Below are 13830 nucleotides of genomic sequence, written 5' to 3'. Positions count from 1 at the left end.
GCACACGCATAGGAGGCGGGAACTCCAGCCCCGCCCACCGCCTCGTTGACCCGCCCTTCTTCCGCCCTCCCTCTGGCAGGCATTTTCTGCGCTCTGGGTGGGTGGGTGCTAGGCGGGTTGGCACCTTGGGCCCTTCACGGCCCTCCGATTTAGGAAATTGAGAGAAGAGGAAGTCTAATCCTAGTTAGGAAATCCTATCCATCTGTATTACCCTGGCATTAGGGGAATCTGAGACCCACAGAGGTTGAAAAACTAATCGAGATTATACAGCTGATAAGGGACAGAGCCAGGATTGGTACCCAACTATAACTCCAGATCTAGCGCTTGAAGCCACTGACCGGACATTCTCAATTGCAGTGGGGAAACTGAGGTGAGAAAATGTCAAGACTTACCATAATCCATTTTGCCTTTTTTTTTTAATTGTTTATTTTATACTATAGTTGATTTAACATTTTGCCTCTTTTTACCAAGCACGGACAGATTGCCCTCAACCTATTGATGTTTTTACTGGAATAGGGAAAATTGGCAGTAAGGGCATAACTTTTTCCTGTGTGCATATTATGTGCTTCCACGGTGTTAACCCTACCTCTATTCTCATTCTTACAGTAACCCTGCAAAGTAGGTGTTATTTAATAGATGTGGACGCCAAGACAGAGAGGTTTTGTCACACAGCCATTAGGGCTGTCCCTAAAGCCATAGCAAATTGGTGGGGTAGAATGACTTTATGACTTTTGTGACTCTCTCCCACCAGAACCTATCTGCTTACTCAGTTGCATTCATTCCCAGAAGAAGCACACAAGAAAAAGATCTGTGAACCAACCTAAGCCGGGTGATTTATGTAGTTTGCGCAGTGGTCATTTGGATGCCCTGGAAGACCATATTAGGGTTCTTATCCAATCCTCAGAATTGCAGTCTCTAAGGTTAAATACAACTCTACAATTGCAGCTTATAAAGAGAATTCTTTTTTTTTTTTTTTTTGGTACAAAATCCACATTCCAAAATCAGCCCAAAGAAAAGTGAGTATCTTCACTTATAAAATACCCCGTACAACTTTCTACCCTAAAAGTACATTAACAGCATATTGACTTTTGTTGGAGATCATGATGCATAATCACTGAATTGTAAACCTGGAAGGGTTTCCAGCTGATCTTCTCTTTCTGCTTCATTTTCCAAATGAGGAAATCTAACCCCTGTGATGACCAGGTTCACCAGTTAGTGTCAACGTCAGAATTAAAATCCAGATTTCACTCTCACATTTCCAGGCTCAGGTCTCCAGTTTCCCAGTTTGAGGGATACTATAAAGTGCTCTAAAATTTTGGAGAAACAATGAGGGAAAAGCTTAGAATTCTACCTGCAGAAATGTTCCACCTTAAGAGGCATCAGCCTGTCATAAATGTGCAAGGACACTTGGTAAAGGAGGAACTGAAATGAAAGTGATAAGACTTCTTCCTTGGGTCTAGTGTATATTTAAAGAAAACTGTAACCTAATCAATTGTGTTGTGACCTGAATGACTGAAGAGAGGCTATATTTCCCTAAGGAGAGTGGCCTTTCTGGAATCTACAACAGGGGAGCAAAGGGCCAGAATCTGCCAGGATGTTTACACTCTCTGTGAGGAGGGGTAGAGTTCCGGATCTGAATGACTCACCCTGGATTTTCAGGCAGAACGGTCCCTAGAATAGAGACGAGCTATCTACCAGCTCCCCTACAGCTTTCCAGAAATGTTGCCAGAGGAGATTTCCTTTACTCTTACTCTACCAGACAACTCTCCAGTCTATTATTTGGTCTAGGGCATGACTTTACTCACCTAGAGGGAATGTCTTACGCAGCTAACCAGCTCCAGGTGTCAAGCCAGAGGTGTCTCCCAACCTAACTTAATAAATAATATTAGCTAACACATATAACACACACATATACTAGGTCCCATACACTGTTTCTTATATATATTAACCTATCAGATCCTTACAGAACTTTAAGTTGGGTGCTATGAGTTAGACTTGTTTACAGGTGAGGAAACTGATGCACCAAGAAGCTGAGTATTGTGGCCAAGATGACAGTTTTGGATTCATCCCAGAACAGTCTGTGTGCTTAAGGGGTACATGGTAGTGCTGCTGATAAATAGGTATTCTTATTCCACATTATTCTCCTAGGGTTTGGTTATTGAGGATAAGTTTCCCCAGTCAGACAGACTCAATGTGAACTGATAAGTTTCTACATTGTCAAAGGGGAGGACACGTTTACAGAGCTCTCAATGAACGGGTCAGGATTTAAAAGACTTGAACCCACTCTGCCTCCAGAGCCACATGATTGACCACTGCACTTTGTCACTATTATCTATGCCTTAATTACTTCATTTACGTATTCACTCCACAAATATTTATTAAACTCCCATGTCAGGCATTGAATTAAGTGCTGGGAAAAAGAGAAGAACAAAATAGCCATAGTTCCTGCCTTCATGACACTTATCAGAGGGAGAGAGGCAGGCATTAAACAGATAAATACACAGGTAACTATATCTAGTAAGTGTTTTTAGGCCATGCAAAGGGAACAGGCACTGTGAGAGCATATAACAAGTGGCTCTTATCTAGAGTGAAGGTTAGGGAAGACCTCTCTGAGAAAGGGACATTTAAACAAAGACCAAAAAAAGCAGTACAAATTGGTCAGGCAAAGAGGTAAGAAAGCATTTCCAAGCAGAGGAAGCAGCCTGTGCAAAGGCTCTGAAACTTTAAAAAGTCAGGTGCAATCCACAGACAGAGAGAACATGAGTGCAATGAGATGAGGAAGACATGATCCTGCAGATGCAAGAAGGGGCCGTTTCACGCAGGGCCTGAGTTGTCCTGCTAAGGATATTAAGACTATCCTTCCCAAGAGCAATAGGAAGACATCAAAAAGACTTAATTGGGAAAATATGATCACTTGTGAGGATTTGCCAGGATCAGCCGGCCAATCTCTCTTTTTGAATTCTCTTTAGTTGCAAAATGCTTACAAATTCAAAACAATCTTCAGTAGTGCTTTTAATCACCCTCTCCTCTCTCTACCATTTAATAGAAACTGTAACAAAGTGTAGTGGGCACTATGACTTGCCATGGAAATTCTGCTTCAAGAATGAAAGACATCCCTCAGTTTCTAGGAGTGCTACTTGCAGGCAGTACTCAACTGTCTGCTCCCTTCAGGAATTTCCTTGGTTAAAGAGAGCTGCCTGGGACTTCCCTGGTGGTCCAATGGTTAAGAATCTACCTTCCAGTGCAGGGGATGCAGGTTCAATCCCTGATCGTGGAACTAAGATCCCACTTGCCACGGGGCAACTAAGCCCATGCGCCGCAACTACTGAGCCCGCACACTCTGGAGCCCACACGCCACAGCTAGAGAAGCCCACACGCCACAACTACTGAGCCTGCACCTTCTGGAGCCCACGCACTGCAACTAGAGAGAAGCCCGTGCGCCAAACAAAGAGCCCAAACACTGCAACAAAGGTCCTGCGTGCTGCAACTAAGAAGCAACACAGCTAAATAAATAAATAAATAAATAAATAAATAAATAGAGATGCCCAAGGGCAGCCTGAAGACGCTGTGGAGGTATAAACACCTGATCCCTTTACGTAACTAGGAACAACCATGAGCTTTGGCACATCAGAGCTCCCTGTGGGATCAGCTGAGGCTGTTATTATTTATGATGGCGTCTCTTGTACCACCATGCATTCTGGCCACTAACCACCCGGAGTTAGCTCAGATGCCATGATTTAAGGGCAGAGTCTCCAGTAAGACTGCCCTTACTCCAGATGCCATCCACAAGCTCAGGGACCCACAGGCCACCTGTACTTCTGACCAATTGGCTACAAATTTGGGGTTTCCCACAACCTACTCAGGTTCAGTAATTTGCTGGAATAATGATTCACAGAAATCAAGAAAGTGCTATACTTATGATTACAATTTTTTTTTAAATTAACTTATTTATTTATTTATGGCTGTGTTGGGTCTTCGTTTCTGTGCGAGGGCTTTCTCTAGTTGCGGTGAGCGGGGGCCACTCTTCATTGCGGTGCGCGGGCCTCTCACTATCGCGGCCTCTCTTGTTGCAGAGCACGGGCTCCAGACGCGCAGGCTCAGTAGTTGTGGCTCACGGGCCCAGTTGCTCCGCGGCATGTGGGATCTTCCCAGACCAGGGCTCGAACCCGTGTCCCCTGCATTGGCAGGCAGATTCTCAACCACTGCGCCACCAGGGAAGCCCTATGATTACAATTTTATTATAAAGGATACAAATCAGAATCAGCCAAATGAAGAGATACATAGGGTAAAGCCTGGGAGGGTTCTAAACACAGAGCTTCTGTGCCCTCTCTCTGTGGAATTAGGACACGTCACACTCCTGACACATCAAGGTGTTGTTCACAAACCAGGAAGCTCCACTGAGCTTCAGTGTCCTGAGTTTTTATTGGGGTTTCATTACACAGCCATAATTGATTGAATCACTGGCCCCATGATGGAACTCAATCTCCAGCCCCCTTCCCCTCCCTAGAGGTCCAGAACTTAGGCTGATGTCACATGGCTGAAAGCCTCAACTGTTTTATCACATGGTTGGTCTTTCTGGCATGACCAACCCTCATCCTAAATCATCTCATTAGCGTAAACTCAGGTGTGGTCCGAGGACCCACCATAAATAACAAACTCACTCCTATCCCATGGGAAATTCCAATGGGTTAGAAGTTGCCTCCCAGGAACCAGGGACAAAACCAGTCAAATTCTTTATTATACGACAGCATCACAGCCTAATTTTTCCCTCTGTCTGATCCTACTTTTATGCCGTTCCTTCCACTAGTGTACTCCTTAATAAACTCCCAGAACACTAATCTTTGCTTCAGAGTCTACTTTTCATGGAACCCGACCTAAAAGCTTTGGTGCCAGGAATGGTCCAAGAAAGAAGACACTATGATTGAATTTTGGAGTTGGCCACCAATTTCATTGGCTGGCAATGAATCAGTGGCAGGTGGAACATAGCTACCACAAGAAAGCAGGGCAATTGTTAAAGCTTTTAACTGTAGTGTACTGGGAAAGATCAGGCACTGTTGCCAAAGTATAGGGGGAATAGTATCTATTCTGTAAGACCATTGGGATTTGATTGGCTATTGCTAAGTAGACTTGATACTTTGAAGAGAGATAATGAAAGGCTGAGTATGATTAATCTGCAAGTCAAAGCTCAGTGTGAAAGCCAGAAGATCTTCTGGAAGCATGTAAAGAGGTTCTCATCTCCTGCAGTGGGAAGACAGAGAAAACTGAGGACAGATCCCAGGACTTAACTGTAACAGTAACAGAAAGCCAAGTGGAAACTTCCAAAGAAGATTATACTCTCCATTTAGGCAGGCATGATATTTCAAGGGTAGATCCCTGGTTGGGAAAGAGTGGGACCCTGACACATGGGATGAGGACATTTAGGTCGATATGCATGAAAAATCTCGAACCCTAAATTCTCTACAACCTGCTGAGCCTGCCAAAATGCCCCACTACTTCCTATTAAAAGCTAGTGCTCCTTCCTTGTGAGATAATGAGAGACCTTCTGTGCAGGATAACATGCACCTCCCTCAGGATGCACCCCCTACATTACCTGCCGATCACTAGGCAATGATTAGAATTAAGTCACGATATATGATATTCCACAGACATTCTAAGGCTGATAATATTGGAAAGCAACCCCAAAGAAGCTGTAGAACCTACGCAACAAGTACCAACAGAAGCCAGGGAAGTATGCATGTGATTGGACTCTAAAGGTTCTGGATAAAAAGAGAAGAGGGAGGCAGAACATAAAGTCCGATGAGGGAGAATTTATCTGTTTGGGTGTACTCTCCCAGGATACGGGTTCACGCAAGAACCCCAGGTCTTGACATGAACACACTCAAGATGTCATCTAGAAGCATGGAAAAAACAATGGCCGAAACTACATCAAGTAAGGTAGAAATGCCAGAACTGCTGTGGTTGACAGTGTAAGGGGGGATTAAACAGCTCAGGTAAGTGAACATGCTGGAGCGAAAATACTTACATAAAGCTGGAAAACTCAGCAGATGAATATATTCCACAGATCTATTCAGAGGATACACCAATTAGCAAATTGAAAAGGAATTTCTGGTGAGAGGCATCATCATCACTCATAAATTCAGTGGTGGCTGTCGTTGTAGTCCAGGGCTGAAGATAGAAGATGACATTTCAGAACTGGGCTTCCTGATAGAGGTAGAGATGATAGCACCCTGTAACACAGAGGTCTTATGGTGGCATTTAAACATCCGAAACCAAGTGGATGCTATAAGGTAGGAGTGCAGTCAAGGAGGCCTGACCCACAGAATTATAGAGATGGTGAATAGAACAAGGCATCTAGGGCAAAATAGATGGACAACCATCAAAGGAAGTCCTCAATCTGAACAACCAAAATAAATCAAGGATGCAAGATCAAGAGGTTAAAGAAAGTTGCCCCAGTGAAAATTTGCCCAGTTTCTGGACCTGAACTATGTCAAAAACCAAATTCTTCACACTGAGTAAAACAAAGCAGAAAGATGAGTTTATTGAAAGGCTTTTGACCTGCAAGGCGGGACACTCAGGGCTACCAGAGCAATGAATTCTGAGTTGCTCACAGACTAAAGGGTTTTGGGGGGGGGGTGGTAAATGCAGAAGTTATTTGGATTTTTCAGGTGATTGGTTGCCTGGTGGTCTTCTTCCTTATTTTGATCAGGGTAGTGAGTCAGGGGAACAAGGAAATCCAAAGATGGCATGAATAGACTTGGCATTTGGGGACTGGCCCGCATCCTCTGCTGATTTCTGAGAAGAGCTGTAAATTCCTGCAACTTAGGTAAAGTTAAGTTTCATTTTTCTTTAATGAACCTGAATTAGCCAACTCCATTTTGTCCCTAACATAAGTGACTCCATCTTAGTTTTAGGTTTACAACCAGTTTTTGGACCTGGAATACATTAATTAAGGGAGAAACATGTTCCTAGGAGAAAGAACTCTACAACACCATAACAGTGTGTTCAGTAGTCATTCCCCGAGTCCTTTCCTTAGGGATCTATAGCCATTGGCTTATGTAGCCATACACTGGGGAAAAGAGAGTACCCAAACATTTCAAGGACAATTGGATATAGGACCTGAACTGACATTGACACTGAGAGACTCCAAGTGCCTGTATGGACTCCGTTACAATGGGGGCAGATGGGAGCCTGGAATGGAGGTCTGGCCCAGGTCCAGCTTGTAGCAGTTTTCCTGGATTCTCAAACACACCCACTTGTCATGTCCCCAGTCCATAAATGTATCAATACACTTAAGGATAGACATCCTTGGTAGTTTGCACAACCCCCCATATTGAATTTTGGGCCTGTAAGGAGTAAGAGCTATCATAGTGGGGAATGCCGAATAGAGGCTTATGAAACCATACCCCCCCATCTCAGCCAAGATACTAAATAGAAAACAACCTGGGGAGGAATTTCCGCTTACACCGCCAGCATGTAAAGAGCTTAGAAGTTATCACTCCCGTTCTTAGAAGAAAAAGCTGAACAAACTGAAAGCCAGTGGCTTTTCTTGAAACCATTAGAAAACTGAGGTTGCAGGGTAAACTGCCACCCTGAACTCTGGAGAGACAGGCAAGTTCAAAGAGTCATAGCAAAGATGTGATTACCTGGAGCAGAAGCCACTGGAGCCATACCTGGTTGGAACGCTCACCCCAATGGTCATTTTGACAAATTGCTAATGGCTGAGTGGGGACTATCTAGAGAGTGAAAAACTCTTGTGGGCCTCGGTCTTAGGTGGGCTTTCACACTCCACAGTGGGTTTTACCTCCAGGAATCCCACCCAGTTTTCACAATAAAGAGCCAAGAAACATACTCTTGTGGCTCCGGAAGAGATGGGGAAGAGAAACCATTGTGAAATATGCCCAGAACATTCTCCATAGCAAGAGCTTACTTTCCAGGAGAGAAAAAGGCTCTTACCAGAGCCTTCCCACCTGGGTGGAGGGCATTTCTCCCACTCCAACCCCTTCTAGCCTTCCTGTTTTATCTAAGGGCGTTAAAAAAAAAAAAAAAAAAAAGCTAAGAAAGGCTTGTGAAGGTCACAGCTCAGGAACACAGACCCATTAGAAGGTAGATTCAGTGATAAGATTAGAGAACACATCCCCTGCCCACTCCTTACCACCACCCCAGCAGGGCTCCAGTGTAACAGTATAACATGATTAGCACTGAAAGAGCTGCAAGATGAGGACTCAAACTGAGGATGATTCCATAGGGAAACCATTGTCAACCTGGAAGACTAAACAAGGACAACAGAGGAAATTGAAACCTCTAGCACCTACAGGTACAGTAAACATTAAACACAGTCCAACTTCTGCCAGACTAACATAAAACCTCACACTAAAGACCTACTGTTTACTTCAGTCCCTGTTACCCAATACGTCATGCTGGCTTTCAAGAAAAAATTACAAGGCTTGCTTAAAAAACAAGAGAAATCATAGTCTGAAGAGACAAAGCAAGTACTGGAACCAGAATCAGATATGACACAGATTTTGGAATTATCAGACAGGGAATTTAAAATAACTCTGATTAGTATGCTAAGGACTCTAATGGAAAAAGTGGATAACGTGCAAGAGTGGATTAACATAAGCAGGGTAATACAAGTAGAGAAGTGGAAACTAACAAAAGAATGAAAAGGAAATGCTAAAAGTAAAAAACATTGGAACAGAAATGAAGAATGCCTTGCAAAAAATATTAGCAGAAGTTCTTCAGGGAAAAGGAAATGGTATAGGTCAGAAACTCAGATCTACATAAAGAATGGAAGAGTATTAGAGAAAGAATAAAGGTAAAATAAAATCTTTTATTTTATTTTATTTTATTTATATTTTATTATAGCAAATGGATAAGTTAAATGAATGACAGCAATGTTATAAGGGATGGGAGGGAGGAATTGGGGATATTCTGAGTTACCTGCAATAACTTAGTATGCATGAAGCAGTGTAATGTGATTTGAAGATGGACTTAGATAACTTAAATGTATATTGAAAAGTCTAAGGCTACCACTACTTTTTTTTGGAAGTATAATTGATATGCTAAGAGATAAGATGAAATCATATAAAATGTTCAATTAAAACCTGAGAAGGCAGAAAAGGAGGGGGTGAAAAAAGAAAGAACAATTGCAATGAATAGAAAACAGTTACAAAATCAACTCAGGGAAACAACAAGAAACAAACAACCCACTTAAAAAAATGGGTAAAGGACTTGAATAGACATTTCTCAAAAAAAAGATATACAGATGCCCGATAAACACATAAAAAGATGCTCAACATCACTAATCATTAGGGAAATGCAAATCAAAATCACAATAAATCACTTCTACACCCGTTAGGATGCCGATTATAAAAACAAAGAAACAGAATATAACAAGTGTGGGACTTCCCTGGTGGCACAGTGGATAAGACTCGGTGCTCCCAATGCAGGGGGCCCGGGTTCGATCCCTGGTCAGGGAAGATCCCACATGCATGCCACGACTAGGAGTTCACATGCGACAACTAAAGAGCCCACCTGCCGCAACTAAGGAGCCCACATACTGCATCTAAGGAGCCCCCCCTACCGCAACTAAGACCTGGTGCAACCAAATAAATAAATAAATAAATAAATGTTTTCTAAAAAATGAAAGAAGCACACGGTGTCCAGGTGGCTCTTTAAAAAAAAAAAAAGAATATAACAAGTGTTGGCAAGAAATTGGAACACTTGTGCATTGCTGCTGGGAATGTAAAATGGTGCAGCCACCATGGAAAACATTATGACAAGTACTCCAAAAATTAAACATAGAATTACCATATGATTCAGCAGTTCCTCTTCTGGGTATATACCCAAAACAACTGAAAGCAGGCACTTGAACAGGCATTTGTACATCCATGTTCTTAACAGCATTATTTCACAATAGCCACAAGGTGGAAATAACCCAAATGTTCATTGATGGATGAATGGACAGAGAAAATCTGGTTTATACATACAATGGAATTTTATTTAACCTTAATAAGGCATGAAAATCAGACCATCTATAATATAGATGAATCTTGAAGACATTATGCTGAGTGAAATGAGATGTGGCGATTAATGGCGGTGGAGGTTGCACAGCAATGTGAATGTACTAAATGCCTCCGAACTGGACACTCACAAATGGCTGAAACAGTGAATTTCGTGTTATACAGTCATCCCTTGGTATTCGAGGGGGAGTAGTTCCAGGATCCCTGTGGCTACCAAAATCCACAGATGCTCAAATCCCTTATATAAAATGGTGTAATATTTGCATATAACCTACGCACATCCTCCCGAATATTTTATTTATTTATTTAAACCAATGCTAATTTTTAAAAATTAATTAATTAATTAATTTTGTTTTTGGCTGTGTTGGGTCTCTGGTCGCTGCGCGCAGGCTTTCTCTAGTTGTGGCAAGCGGGGGCTACTCTTCGTTGCGGTGCATGGGCTTCTCATTGCGGTGGCCTCTCTTGTTGTGGAGCACGGGCTCTAGGCGCACGGGCTGTCACTAGTTGCAGCACGCGGGCTCAGTAGTTGTGGCTCACGGGCTCTAGAGCGCAGGCTCAGTAGTTGTGGCGCACGGGCTTAGTTCGTCCGCAGCATTTGGGATCTTCCCGGACCAGGGCTTGAACCTGTGTCCCCTGCATTGGCAGGAGGATCCTTAACCACTGCACCACCAGGGAAGCCCCTTCCTGTATATTTTAAATCATCTCTAGATTACTTATAATACCCAATACAGTGTAAATGCTATGCAAATTGTTGTAAATACAATGTAAATGCTATGCAAATAGTTGCCAGAATGTGGCAAATTCAAGTTTTGCTTTTTGGAATTTTTTTCAAGTTATTTTCCATCCACCATTGGTTGACTTTGTGGATGCAGAACCTACGGATATGGGGGGCCAACTGTATGTATTTTACAACCCACATTTTAAAAAAACTGAGATAAAAAAGGTAAATATGGTTGCCTCCCTTAAAGACCTAAGAGATGGATGGGTGGTGGTTCCCATCATACCTGTTTAATTTACCAGTCTGGCCTCTACAAAATCCAGACAAATCCTGGAGAATGGCAATGGACTATCACAAATCTAACCAAATAGTATCCCCAATTGCAGCTGCTGTGTCAAGTATGTTATCTTTGCTAGAGCAGATTAGTGGGGACTCAGGTACATGATATGTGGCCAGTGATCTGGCAGATCGACTTTTTTTCTATCCCCTATCAAAAAGAGAATCAGAAATAATTGACGTTCCTTTGGAATGTGCGACAATATCCATTTATAGCCTTGCCCTTAAGCTATGTTAACTCTTTGTCCTCTGTCATAACATAGTCTGAAGAGACACGGACCAGCTGGACATCCTGCAGAGTATCACACTGATCCAGTAAATTGATGACATCATGCTAGTTGGATCAAAAAACAAGCAATTGCTAGGATATTGGAGGCCTTGGTAATTTACATGCATCCTCGAGGGAGATGAACTCTAAAAGACTCAGGAGCCTGCCACATAAGTATTTTTTCAGAGTCCAGTGATCTTGAGTATGCTGGGACGTCCCTTCTAAAGTAAAAGAGAAATCACTGCATTTGTAGCTCCCATCATGAGCAAGGCAGCACAATGCCGGCCAGGTAGACTTCTTCAGGTTCTAGAAGCAATATATTTCCAGAAGTACTGCTCCAACTCACATACCTGGTGACACAGAAGGATGCCATTTTTCAGTCGGGTCCATAGCAGGAAAGGACTCTGCAACAGGTCTAGGCTGCAGGGCAAGCAGCTATTGGCCTTTTGGACCACACAGCCCAGCAGACCCTATTAGGGGTATCAGTGGTGGGAAAATATGACATGTAGATTTTATGACAAGCCCCAACAGGAGAATCACAATGTAAATCCATAGAATTCTGGATCAAAGCCATGCCAACTGCAACAGAGAATTATACACCTTTGAAAACACAGCTCCTGGAATACTACTAGGCCCTGATAGAGATGAGTACCTCACCATGGAACACCAAGTGACCATGACACCAGAACTACCCCTCATGAGATATTTCTATCACACTTTGCAAGCCATTAGCTGGGGCAGACCCAGGTAGAAGAGGTACATCTAGCATTGAATGTGAACAAGACATGAGGGCACAAGCAAGATGCAAGAGAAGATAGCATGCAGGTAGCTCATATCATCATGCAGGTGCTGTTATGCAGCACCTAGTGGTGTGCTGGAGCCAGTCTGCACGAGCTCATGAGAGCTCATTGTTGTTTTCAGGAAGGGTTGCCATCTTGTCGACATCATATTGGTGGTTTGAAATTGACCATAGTGGAAGTATTTACACTATGAAAATTAGCCAATGTTATAAATCAGATATTTTTTTCTCCTTTTCAGAAAGCCAGTTGTTAAATATTTACCAGTATACCACTGCTCAGCTCACATCTCTTACTGCGTGGGGGAATTTTTGATGATCAGTTGATGCAGGAAAAAAAGCCTGAACTTGATTCACAAATGGCTCAACTTAGTTTGTTGGTGAAAGCTAGAAAGGGGTGATGGCTGCACTGCTGCCCCACCCAACATGGTCTTGAAAGATGATGGTGAGGAGAATGCCTCCCACCTGGTCAGCCACTTTATGTGGAAAGAGAAGTGGCCTGAAATTAGAATACACAGGGACTCATGGGCAGTGCTGAATAGCTTGGCCCTCTGATCAGGGGTCTAGAAGCAGAAAGCTTGGAAGACTGGGGAACAACAAAGACAAGGGTAAAGCCATGTGGATGAACATATGGAAGTGAGCATAGAGTGTGAAGATCCTTATTTCACATGTTAATGACCATCAGAGAACATCCATCATAGGAGACGTACTAAAAAAACACATATCCAGTTGATACAACCAGCCTCTGTCATCAGCCACTCCAGTGCTTGCATCTTGGGCACATGAATGGAGTTCCCATGGTAGCAGGGATGGAAGCTATACATGGATGCAATGGCACAGGTCCCTCTTAAGGGTGATCGACCTACTCTCACCACTGAATGTCTGACCTTCTTGCAACAGAAACCAACAGCACAGTCCCTCCAAGAGACCAAGCAACCACCTGATGACAAGTTAACTACTTTGGATACCATCTACCCTTTCCCAAGGATAAACGTATATTCTAGGTGTGGATTTGCCTTTCCTGCCTGCCAACCCTCATCCAGTACCATTATCCAAGCGCATATAGAATGTTTAATCCTCCAGCATAAGATTCCACATACTACTGTGTCACACAAAGGGACCCACTTAACATTAAAGGAAGTGCTGGAACAGGCATAATAGCGTGAGATCCACTGTTCACATCACATACCACCATACCCGGAAGCCACTAGCCTGATAGAAGAGACAGCTCAGAGACAATACCATATGAAGATGGCATACCGTCCTGTGCAATGCAGGGGACATTCTAAATAAATGACCCTTGTATGGTGCTGTTTCCCCAGGAGGTAGAACACGTAGGCCTAGGAATGAAGAGGTGCAAGTGGGGGTACTCCCATTTTCCTTCACTCCTACTGATCCATCTGGGGAATTTGTGCTTCCCTTTCCTGAAACTCTGGGCTCTGAACAGTCAAGAGTCTTGGTTGCTAGAAGGGAGTACTTCCACCATGGCTGCCAGCTGGGCTCTTTAAGCTCCTCATGCCAAGGTGTCGGAGGACAAGAAGAGGAATCGCCATCCTGGCAGGAATAATCGGCCCGAGTCACCAGGAAGAGGTAAGACTGCTGTTAGACAATAGGGGCAAAAAATAATATGTTTTCCACCTGGGTGATCCATTTGAGCATCTCTTGGTACTCTCTTGTTCAGTTTTGGTAA

The 13830-nt window shown here is 43.2% G+C and overlaps 1 long non-coding RNA gene across 2 annotated transcripts in view; it reads left to right on the top strand.

Moving 5' to 3' along the window:
• The first annotated feature begins 74 nt into the window (after positions 1 to 74).
• The window catches only part of LOC309660944, a 52753-nt gene continuing 38997 nt past the window's right edge, over positions 75 to 13830 (top strand). For both annotated transcript variants that reach the window (XR_014263743.1, XR_014263744.1), the window contains exon 1: positions 75 to 13730. This is a non-coding gene — a long non-coding RNA (uncharacterized lncRNA). The remainder of the gene's footprint in view (positions 13731 to 13830) is intronic.

Source organism: Balaenoptera physalus (assembly GCF_965194825.1).
Source record: "Balaenoptera physalus genome assembly, chromosome: 5".
NCBI classification, from domain to species: Eukaryota; Metazoa; Chordata; class Mammalia; order Artiodactyla; family Balaenopteridae; genus Balaenoptera; species Balaenoptera physalus.
Note: the sequence above shows the minus strand (reverse complement) of the source record. Positions and strands in the feature narration are given on the sequence as shown.